This window comes from Apteryx mantelli, chromosome 21, assembly GCF_036417845.1.
Source record: "Apteryx mantelli isolate bAptMan1 chromosome 21, bAptMan1.hap1, whole genome shotgun sequence".
Lineage (NCBI taxonomy): Eukaryota > Metazoa > Chordata > Aves > Apterygiformes > Apterygidae > Apteryx > Apteryx mantelli.
The window spans coordinates 14,777,587-14,787,500 of NC_089998.1; positions in this window are offsets into that span (position 1 = coordinate 14,777,587).

Below are 9,914 nucleotides of genomic sequence, written 5' to 3' on the forward strand. Positions count from 1 at the left end.
ATATGAGTATGGTCGTTCTCCCTTTATTAGTGCTTACACAAAGTATATATATCGACAAGCAATACGCATGCGCTAGCAATAGTTACATGATTGGTTACAGTTTCTGTCCATACCTATAAAGCGGATACATGATTGGTGCAAAGTTGCTGACCACGCTCCATCGCATTTATGGAACCTAGTTCCGTCCAGACTTGTTTACCAGTTTCATGAATACCTTCTTTTGTAGTGCTCAAGGCCGCTATACAGCCACGTTCAGCAGGCCTCAGCAGGTTCGCTTGCCTTGGCCTAAATTCCTTCCTCTACCCCGAAGACGGGATTGCTCAACCCAATCAGAGCATGCCCGCTCTCAGTTAACCATTCCTCCACACTCCACACCTCCACCACTGTCCTCTGTGGCCCCCTGTCCCCCCTGTCCGTCCCGTCTGTCCCGTCCCCCCCTTGTCCCCATGTCCCTGGCCCTTCCCGTCCCTCCACCTCCCCAAGTCCCCATGTCCCCATCCCGGTCCCCACCGGTGACAGCAGGCAGCAGGGCCAGCAGCGGTGGGGCCATGGCTGGCTGTCCCTGTGCCCCAGGGTGCCTTATGTACCCACCGGGGGGGGGGGTGGGGGGCACACTGTGGGGCTGAGGGCAGGAAGGGCCTCCCCCCTCCCCGGAAACCACAGTGGCTGCAGTGGGGGGCTGGGGGGACCCAGGCATCCGGGCAGGGTGGTCACATGTCACGTCCCCCCACTGGGGAGGCTGCGAGCTTCCCCCCAATAGTGACCTGATCAGGGTGGTGGGGGGGGACGAGGAGGTTTGGGAGGACTTGGGGGGACAAGAGGGGCTTGGAGGGGACATGAGGGACTTGGGGGGACAAGGAGGATATGGGGAGCTTGGGGTGACCTGAGTGGACAAGGAGGAGGCAAGGGGGGACTTGGGGGGGACTTTGGGAACCTGGGAGGGATAAGGGGGGCAGGATGGGAGCTGGGGGGCTGGAGGCACCTGGGGAAACTAGGGGAACAAGGGGACTTGGGGGGGGGTGGGAGGAGTTGGGGGGACAGGGAGTGACAAGGAGGGGGCAAGGGGGGACCTGGGGGAGATAAGGGGGAGGCAAAGGACGAGCTGGGGGGCTGGTGGGACCTGGGGCGACCTGGGGAAACTGGGAGGACTGGTGAAACTGGGTGGGACAAGAGGGGCTTGGGGGGGACTTGGGGTGACTTTGGGGACCTGGGGGGCCTGAGGAGGGATAAGGGGAGAAGGGAGGGACAAGGGGAGCTTGGGGGCACCGGGAGAACTGGGAGGATGGGGGGGGCTTAGGGGGAACTGGGGGGACAGGGGGAGACCTGGGGGGGACACAGGGGACCTGAGGGCACCAGGGCAGGGGGGAAGTGTATGTGTACATGGTGGGGGGGGGCTCAGGAGGCCATGGAGGCCTGCAGGGATGGAGGACAGGGACAGCCCAGCCCCCCAGTTCCTGGCAGTCACGTCCCCGTGTCCCACCGCAAACCCCAGAGCCACCCCCCTCCTCCCCCCCCCGGCTTCCTGTGGGGCTGGGGAGGAATGGGGACATGGGGGGGGGGGATGACACAGGGGCTGGGGGAGGGGAATGGAGACACGGGGCTGGCACAGGGCAGGGGGACATGGGGACATGGGGGGTCATGTCTGTCCCCACTGCCCCCAAATGCCACCCACAGCCTGCTATGGCACCCCTCTGCCCCTATTGCACCCCATGCACCCTTCTGCTACCTCTGCCCTGCATGGAACCCCCCCACCTCCCATAGCACCCCATTGCACCCCATTGCACCCCAATGGCCTCACTGCCCCCCCACTGCACCCCTCTGCCCCCCTGGCAACCAATTGCACTGCTGTGACCTCTCTGCCCCCCATGACACCCCTCTGCTCCCATTGCACCCTATTGCAGCCCTCTGCCCCCTCTGCCTCCTCTGCCCCCCATGGCTCCCCACTGTCCACTCTGCCCACTATTGCAACCTTCTGCCCCACATTGCACCCCTCTGCCCCCTTTGCCTCCATGGCACTCCATTGCACCCTGATGCCCTCACTGCCCCCCATGGCACCCCTCTGCCCTCATTGCACTACATTGCACCACTCTGCCTCTATGGCACTCCATTGCACCCTTCTGACCCATCTGTACTCTGCTGCACCCCTCGACCCCCCCATCGCACCCCTCTGTCCCCACTGCCCCCTCCCCCATGGTGTCCCGTTGCCCCTACGGCACCCACTTGTACCCCTCTGCACCCTTCTACCCCCATGGCACCTCTCTCTCTATGGCACCCAATTGCACCCCTCTGTCCCCTCTGCCCCCCCATTGCACCCCTCTACTCCCCATTGCACCCCATGGCACCCCTCTGGCCCTATGGCACCCCATTGCACCCCTCTGCCCCCACTGCTCCCCATAGCAGCCTTTAGCCTCGTCTGCCCCCCATGGCAACCCTCAGCCCTCTCTGCCCCCCATGGCACCCCTCTGCTCCTTATGGCAGCACTCTGCCCCCATTGCACCCCTCTGCCCCTTCTGCCCCCCCTTGTTGCACCCCCACACACACCCTCTGCCCCCCATGACACTCCTCTGCCCTCCTTGCGCCCCACTGCAGGCCGCTGCCCACTCTGCCCTCCCAGGCACCCCTTTGCCCCCATTGCGTCCCTCGGCCCCCATAGCATCACTTTGCACCCTTCTGCCCCTCTGCTCACATTGCACCCATTGCACCCCATTGAACGCTTCTGATCCCAAGGCACCCCTCTGCCCTCCTTGCACCCCATTGCACCCTGCTGCCATCTCTGCCCCCAAGGCACCCCCTCTGCCCCCCATGGCACCTCTCTGTTCCCTCTGCCCCCTATGGCACCCCCCTGCCCCCACTGCACCCTTCTGTCCCCTCTGCCCCCCATGGCACCCTGTTGAACCCCATGGCATCCTTCTGCTCCCCATTTAACCTCTCTGACCCCTATGACCCCATGGCATCCCTCTGCCCCTAATGGCACCCCCACTGCACCCCTTTGCCCCCCTATGGCACCCCTCCACCCTCCATGGCACCCTCGGCCCCCACTGCACCCCATTTTACCCCTCTGCTCCCAATGCCCCCATTTAATCCCTCTGCCTCCCCTCTGCTCCCACTGCATGCCATGGCACCCCTCTGCCCCACATGGAAACCCTGTGTCCCCCAATAACACCCCATGGCAGCCTTCTGCCCCAGTTGCACCCCATGGCACCCCTCAGCCCCCATGGCACCACGTTGCACCATTCAGCACCCCCACTACACCCCTCTGCCCCCTATGGCACCCTTCTGCCCCCATCGCCCACCATTGTAACCCTCTGTCCCCAAGGCACCACATTGAACCCTTCTGATCCCATTGCATCCCATTGCACCCTTCTGCCTCCCCCCATGGCATCCCCCACAGCACCTTTCTGCCCTCCATGGCACACCATTGCACCCCTCTGCCCCCCATATCACACCATTACATCCCTTAACTCACTGCCCCTCATTGCACCCCTCTGGCCCCTCTGCCCCCAATGGCACCCCTCTGTCCCCAAAGCACCACATTGCACCTTTCTGCCCCCACTGCCTCCCATTGCACCCCATTGCACCAAATGGCATCTACTGCCCTCATGACACCCCTGTGCCCCCTGTGCCCACCATGGCACACCTCTGCCCTGTCTGCTGCCTGTGCACCCCGTTGCACCCTTCTGCCCCCCATGGCACCTCCCTGACCTCTCTGCCCCCCATTGCACCCCTCTGCTTCCTTTGCACACCATTGTGTGCTTCTGCCCCCCAGGGTGCCCCTCCGCCCCTATGGCACCCCAAGGCACCCCTCTTTCTCTCCTCTCACCTGCCCTCTCAGCAGAAGGGAACCATGTCCATATGTGCATCTACCTGTGCAACCTAACACACAGTACAACATGGCACATGCACAAACATCCCCCCCAGCACACACGTGCATGCCCCCCCAAACACACAGAGCTTCCACGTCTTGCTCAAAAGGACCCTAATGCAGTCAGCATTGCAAACCATCCCACTGCACACACCCCCCGTCTTGCACAGACACACGCACACACACAACGCACTTCTCTCACAACCCCCACCACGATGCACACACACGACCACTGCACACAAACACCTCCCCCAGACTCTACGTCCTTCCCAGAGCATGCTGTGGCATTGCGCCAAGGTGATGCTGTGCCTGGGTGGGATGTTCACTAACTTAAGGGGAACCGTACCAGAGCAAGGACTCCGGGTGCAGCACAGCTCTCCATTATATGTATTTTATTGCTCACTCCTACACTGCAATCGTGCAGTGCAATTTGCTATAGCCAAACACCAAAATATTATTCTGCACGTGCTTTGGGTTCGCAGCCAAGTTGCTGTCTTAGGGATCCCGATCCTTCGCTGTCCTGTCAGTCATGGAGGAATCGCGGTGCAGGTGTGGTGCCTCAGGCTGTGGACACCCGAGGCGATAGCCGACTATCAGAAATCTCAACCATTTGAAACATTTCGTATTCATTTTTGCACAAACCATTTTTTTGTGGTTCAAATGTCAGATACACTGGGATGGGAGAGTCACATGACACAGGCTCGGTGTGTTTGAGTCATGACAATTGTTTACTACATGACAAGCAACAGCATATTAGCACAATTAACAACAATTAGCATATTAGCACAACTATTAAACACACTAACAGAGCAGGATGATGATAACAAACATACTTTGTAAAACAAGAGAAGTTCCATTTCCAAGTATTCCCGAAAACCACAAGGACCAATTGTCAATTTGATGTCATGGGTTTATTCCAACAAGTATTTTCTGAATATCATGGCACACTTCCTCGTCATTTGGGGGTAGAAAGATACTACATTCTTTACCAATCAGGGTACAAAAAAGGCCTTTGACAGCTCGGATGAAATCGAGTGCCATCCGATTTTGCAACACCATTTGCTGTATTGCTGATCCTGCAGCAGTAAGGACTTTTACAGCGTCACTAGCAGGTTTGGCTGCTGCTTCAAAAATTAGCGCTAGCTTTTCCCAATAGGTACTTCATCGATCCTGCATTAGGTAATTCTCAATGCAAAGGGTTAAGCAGCACTACTTGGGGGTTTCCTCCTCCTCCTCTTGTTTGCGACCGTATCTAAAGGGTTGAGGTAGAAATAGAGAGGCCTCAGAGATGGTCCGGGGCACCCTTGTGTTCTCCCCAATGGGAGGGGCTGCAGATGCCAGGAGCTTCATTCAGGCAGCCCCAGCAGGAGGCTTAATTCCAGCATTGTCTGCCACGGCAATGCTTGGCTCTTCTGCTTTACTCATGCTGGTATGATTAGAGTGTCTTCCTGGCACTTAAACAGAAAACGGGATGTGCGAAGCATGGGGTGCAATAGTCGTCATGGAGTAGCCCAAGGAGCAGAGGGGCTTCGCCGATATCACTTGGCTCCTGTGCCCAAAGGCAGCTCCCGTTGATGCAGCTGTTGGTCAAAGGGCTTTTGGTCTTTGTGGCTAGGGAGCCAAAGGCAGCTTTGGCAAAGGCCCCCAGAGAATTCCCCTGTTGGCTACAGTGGTTCAGGGGCCTTAGCCTTGGAGGCCAGGAGGGCTGGGCTGGCCCCGTGCTTGTGGTCAGGCGCTCTGGTAGCTGGGTAAAGCAGTTTTCCGAGCTGAAGGCAGAACGTGGCGCACTAAAGCAAAGCCCTCTGCTTTCTGTGGGCTTCTAGTCTTTGGAGGCCTGCCAAGTGTGTGTCTGGAGGTCACCTGTGTAAAGGGACAGGTGGACTGACAGGGCAAGTCCTTAAGGAAAGAGATGGAGGGAGACAAAGGCTCTCTGGAGAGGAGGCAGGGGCTACATCTCCTGTGGGGTGCGTTTCCATTTAGGTCTTGTTCAGTCGTGGTGCTTCTTGCACTTGCAAGAGCAAGCTGAGAGGGGCTGGAGCACAGTTTTAGGCAACTCCTTCCCCCTAGCCCTTGCTTGTGACCGATGTGTAGAGCTCCTCTGCGTTTGGTGCCCCTCTCTTGCTTTCCTTCGGCGTGCTGCAAGTGCCTGGAAAGAGGCTCCCAGAGGACCAAGGCCTCTTTTCTTAGCCAGAAGCTGGAAGTGAGAAGGTTCAGGCCCATGTGTGCTGAGTATTGGGAGGCCGGCTAAGCTTGCTGAGCATCACTGTCCCGTCGGCCCTGGGCCACCCCCTTGGGCCCAAAGAGAGACCCCCTTCCTCTCTGGGCAAGTGCCTGGGCTCCTCCTCCCTGGGTTGTCTGGGCTGCTTAGAGGCCAGGAAATGGGCACGTCCTCTTCCTGGCACCCCCAGGCTGGTCACAGTCCCATACTGCAGTGAGTCAGCCCCTGCCAAAGAAATCCTTGTGTTTCTGCTTAGAGGCAGTTGGAGGCTTCTGTGGCCTCTGGGTCTTTCCTCTGCACCAACGGCATGGGCCGTCTCTTCCTGCCCATGCGTGCCAGCAGGACAAAATGCTTCTGGTTTCTGCAAGGGAGAGCTGAATGCCACGCGACGGAAGAGCTGCAGATGGCCAAGGATGGCCAATGCCTTTTGCAAGTGGCAGCGGGCCCCTCTCCTTCGGCTGCCTTGCGAGGAGAGTGCCCCTGCCGACAGGGGCCGACGGAGGGGGCACCTTCCCTAGCTGCAGCCTGCCAGCATGCGGCTTCTGCCGCTCGCGCCTCCTGCCAGGCCAGGTGCTCTCCTGCCCCTTTCCTCGGTGTCCGGGCAACAGCCGCACCCGGGAAGCAGCAGCCCTGCTGTGCCCGTGGCCGCCTTCTCTCGGACGCCCCTTCTGGAGCAGCATCACCTCTCGGCAGCTTCTCTCTGCCCCTCCCTGGGGACTGCTGCTCTCGGCGGTGGCCCTTGACTCCCTGGCACAGAGGCATTGCTTCCCCAAATCTCCCTTGCCCTCTCCCACAACAGCAGCAGCAGCAGCAGCAGCAGCAGCAGCAGCAGCAGCAGCGCTACCGCTGCTCAGTGCCTTGCCCTGCTGCTACGGCGATGTGCACGCCAGGGCATGCAAACAGCCCCGCCGCACCTGCAGAACCATCCCAAAGTCGGTGGAGGACATTTGGCGCCCGAGTGTTGCAGGGAGAGACAAGGAGCCGTCAAATCGTCCTGCGGAAAAGGGCTTTATTGCAGTGAAGTTACACGGGCGTAAATCCAAAGTCCCCCTGCTCCTGGTCCGAGGCTCCCTGGGGTCCTCAACGGGGAGGTCAGTGCTAACCACAGACAAGTTCCCACAGGTAGAAGCACACTGCCCATCCCAGCAGGCTTCCTGCTGTTACAAGGGGATGAGGATGCCGCCAAAGGCGGGGTTTGGGGGGGGAGGGGTTCCTTTCCTTTTTGTTCTTTCCTTTTTTTCGTTCCTTTTTACCTTCTCCTTTTTCCTTTCCTTTCCTTCGTCCCTTTTGTCTTTCCTTTTGTCTTTCCTTTTTTCTCTTTCCTTTCCCTTTTCCCTGTCCTTTTTTTCCCTTTCTTCTTTTGCCCCTTTCTTTTCTTCCCCTTCCTTTGCTTCCCCTCCTTCTCTTCCCCTCCTTTTTCTCCCTGCTTCCTTATCTCCCCCTTGCTAATCTCCCCCCTTATCCGCCTTGCTCATCTCCCCGTTTCTTTTCTCCCCGCTTTTCTCACCAGTTCTTCTCCCCATTTTTTCTTCCCCTTTTTTCCCTTCCCTTCTCCTCCCTTTTTTTCTCACCCCTTTTCCTCCCTTCCCCCCCTTTTATCATCTTCCCCCTTTTTTCTCCCATCTTTGTCCCCCTTCTCCTCTTCCCACTTTTTCTTCCCCTTTTCTTCCCTCTTTTCTCCCCCTTCCCCCCGTTTTTCTCCTTTTAGCTCCTTTTCTCCCTTCTTTGATGTTCTCCCCATTTTTCCTCACCTTTTTCTCCTCCCTTTTTGTTCCCCCTGCTTTCCTGCCCCCTTTCCTCTCCACCTTTTCTCCCCCTTTTTTCTCCCATTCCTGTCCTCCCTTCTCTTCCCCTTTGCTCTTCCCTCTTTTCTCATCTCCCCCTTTCCAGCCCCCCTTTCCCCCCTTTTCTCTGCCTTTCTTTTCTCCCCCTTTTCTCTTCCTCCCCCCCTCTTTTCCCCCTTCTTTCTTCCCTTTTTTCTCCCTTTCTTCTTTCTCCCCCTTTTCTTCTCCCCCCTTTTCTCCCCCTTCCTCCCCCTTTTTCTTCTCCCCCTTTTTTCTCCTCAGTTGCTCTCCCCCTTTTCCCTCTCTCCCTTTTTCTCCATTCTTTTCTCCATTTTTTTCTACCTCTTTTTTCTCTCCCCCTTTTTTCTCTTGCTTTCTTATCTCCCCCTTTTTCCTCCCCTTTCATCTTCCCCTCTTTTCTTCCCTCTTTTCTTTTCTCCCCCTTTCCCACCATTTTCCTCCCCTTTGTCTCCCATTTTTCTTCTGCCTTCGCTTATTTTCTCCCTTTTTTCTCCTTTTTTTCTCCCCCCTTTTTCTCTCCCCGCTTTTCTCACCCTTTCTTCTCCGCCTTTTCCTCTCCCCCTCCTCCCTCCCTCCCTCCCTCCCTCCCTTTTTTCTCCACCTTTTATCTCCCTTCTTTTTCTCCCCTCCTTTCTTTCCTCTCCATTTTTCCCCACCTTTTTTCTCCCCCCTTTTCTTCCCTGCTTTTGGTCCCCCTCTTCTTTGCTCCCCCTTTTTCTCTCACCCTTTCCTCCTCCTTTCTCTCTCCCCCTCTTTTTCTCCTGCTTTCTTTTCTCCCCCCTTCTTTCTTCCCCCTTTTCTCTCCCCTTTTCCTCCCATTTCTCTCCCCCTTTTTCTCTACCCCTTTTCCTTCCCCTTTTTTCTTCCCTCTTTTCTTAGCTCCTCCTTTCCACCCCCTTTTTCTCCCCGTCTTTGCTCTGCCTTCCTTTTCTACCCCTTTGATTTCTCCCATTTCTCTCCCCTTTTCTATTCCTTTCCCTTCTTTCCTTCCCCTTTTCCTTCCCCCTTCTTTCTCCCCCTTTCTTCTCCCTTTGCCCTTTCCCCTCCGCTTCTTGCCCCCTTGCCCCTCCTCCTTTTTCCTCTCCCCTCTCCTCTTCCCTTTTCTCTCCCTCTTTTTCCTCCTCAGGCTTTCTCCCCCTTTTTTCTCTCCCCTCTTTTCCTACCCTTTTTCCTTCCCCCTTTTTTCTCTCCCCCCTTTTTGCTCTGCCTCTCTCCCCGCTTTTCTCCCCTTTTAGCTTCCCCTCTTTTCTTCCCTCTTTTCTTAGCTCCCCTCTCCCACCCTTTTTCTCCTCATTTTTCTCTCTGCCTTTCTTTTCTCTCCCTTTTATTTCTTCCCCCCTCCCCGCCTTTTTGCTATTTCCCCCTCCTTTCTCCCCATTTTTCTTCCCCCTTTTTTCTCCTCCTTTCTTCTCCCTTTGCTTTTTCTCCCCATTTCTCTTCACTCTTTTCTCCCCTTTTTTTCCTGACACCTCTTTTCTCACCCTTTCTTACCTCCCCCTTCTTCTCCCGCCTTCTTCTCTCTCCATTTTTTCCCTCGCTTGCTTATCTCCCTCCTTTTTGCTCCCCTTTCTTCCTCCTCTCTTTGTTCCCCTTTCTCTCCCATTTCCACCCTCCTTTTTTAGTCCCCCTTTGCTTCTCTCTTGCTTATTTCCCCTTCCCCTCCTTTTCTTCTCCCTTTTCTCACTCTTTTTCTCCCCCTTTCTTCTTCCTCCCTCTCCCTTTCCTCCCCTTTTCTAGCACCCCTTCATTTGGCCGCTTTTTTCACCCTTTTGCTCCCCTTTCTTTCTCCCCCTTTTTTCTCCCTCTTCCTTTTTTCTCCCTCTTCCTTTTCTCCCTCCTCTTTCTCCTCTTCTCTTAGCTCCATCTTCTTTGCTCCCTTTGCTTCTTCTCCCTTTTCTCCCCCTTTTTTGCCCTCACTTTTCTCTCCCCCTTCCTTTCTACACCTTTTTTCTCCCCGCTTTTCTCTCTTCACTTTCTTGCCCTACCCCTTCCTTTTCTTTCCCTTTCTTTTCTCTCCATTTCTTTTTAC